The sequence below is a fragment of the Physeter macrocephalus genome, chromosome 2 (assembly GCF_002837175.3).
Source record: "Physeter macrocephalus isolate SW-GA chromosome 2, ASM283717v5, whole genome shotgun sequence".
NCBI lineage: Eukaryota > Metazoa > Chordata > Mammalia > Artiodactyla > Physeteridae > Physeter > Physeter macrocephalus.
The window spans coordinates 2,426,704-2,428,709 of NC_041215.1; positions in this window are offsets into that span (position 1 = coordinate 2,426,704).

Consider the following 2,006-nt stretch of genomic DNA (forward strand, 5'->3'; position numbering starts at 1 on the left):
AAACCAGACAAAGCTGTCACAAAGAAAGAAAACTACAGGCCAATATCACTGATGAACATAGATGCAAAAATCCTCAACAAAATACTAGCAAACAGAGTCCAAAAGCAATTAAAAGGATCATACACCATGATCAAGTGGGGTTTATCCCAGGAATGCAAGGATTCTTCAATATATGCAGATCAATGTGATAGACCACATTAACAAATTGAAGGAGAAAAACCATATGATCATCTCAATAGATGAAGAAAAAGCTTTTGACAAAATTTAACACCCATTTATGATAATACCCTCCAGAAAGTAGGCGTAGAGGGAACTTACCTCAACATAATAAAGGCCATATATGACAAACCCACAGCCAACATCGTTCTCAATGGGGAAAAACTGAAGCCATTTCCTCTAAGATGAGGGACAAGACAAAGTTGTCCACTCTCACCAATATTATTCAACATAGTTTTGGAAGTTTTAGCCACATCAATCAGAGAAGAAAAAGAAATAAAAGGACTCCAAATCGGAAAAGAAGTAAAGCTGTCACTGTTTGCAGATGACATGATACTATACATAGAGAATCCTAAAGATGCTACCAGAAAACTACTAGAGCTAATCAATGAATTTGGTAAAGTAGCAGGATACAAAATTAATGCACAGAAATCTCTGGTATTCTTATACACTAATGATGAAAAATCTGATAGTGAAATTAAGAAAACACTCCCATTTACCATTTCAACAAATAGAATAAAATATCTAGGAATAAACCTACCTAAGGAGACAAAAGACCTGTATGCAGAAAATTATAAGACACTGATGAAAGAAATTAGAGATGATACAAATAGATGGAGAGATATACCATGTTCTTGGATTGGAAGAATCAACATTGTGAAAATGACTCTACTACCCAAAGCAATCTACAGATTCAATGCAATCCCTATCAAACTACCCCTGGCATTTTTCACAGAACGAGAACAAAAAATTTCACAATTTGTATGGAAACACAAAAGACCCCGAATGGCTGAAGCAATCTTGAGAAAGATAAACGGAGTTGGAGGAATCAGGCTCCCGGACTTTAGACTATACTACAAATCTACAATAATCAAGACAATATGGTACTGGCACAAAAGCAGAAATACAGATCAATGGAACAGGATAGAAAGCCCAGAGATAAACCCACACACCTATGGTCACCTTATTTTTGATAAAGGAGGCAAGAATATAAATGGAGAAAAGACTGCCTCTTCAATAAGTCGTTCTGGAAAAACTGGACAGCTACATGTAAAAGAATGAAATTAGAACACTCCCTAACACCATACACAAAAATAAACTCAAAATGGATCAAAGACCTAAATGTAAGACCATACACTATAAAACTCTTAGAGGAAAACATAGGCAGAACACTCTATGACATAAATCACAGCAAGATCCTTTTTGACCCACCTCCTAGAGAAATGGAAATAAAAACAAAAATAAACAAATGGGAACTAATGAAAGTTAAAAGCTTTTGCACAGCAAAGGAAAACATAAATAAGACAAAAACCCTCAGAACCCTCAGAATGGGAGAAAATATTTGCAAATGAAGCAATTGACAAAGGATTAATCTCCAAAATTTACAAGTAGCTCATGCAGCTCAACATCTAAAAAACAAACAACCCAATCCAAAAATGGGCAGAATACCTAAATAGACATTTCTCCAAAGAAGATATACAGATTGCCAACAAACACATGAAAGGATGCTCAACATCACTAATCATTAGAGAAATGCAAATCAAAGCTGCAATGAGGTATCACCTCACACCAGTCAGAATGGCCATCATCAGAAAATCTACAAACAACAAATGCTGGAGAGGGTGTGGAGAAAAGGGAACCCTCTTGCACTGTTGGTGGGAATGTAAATTGATACAGCCACTATGGAGAACAGTATGGAGGTTCCTTAAAAAAACTAAACCTAGAATTACCATATGACCCAGCAATCCCACTACTGGGCATATACCCAGAGAAAACCATAATTCAAAAAG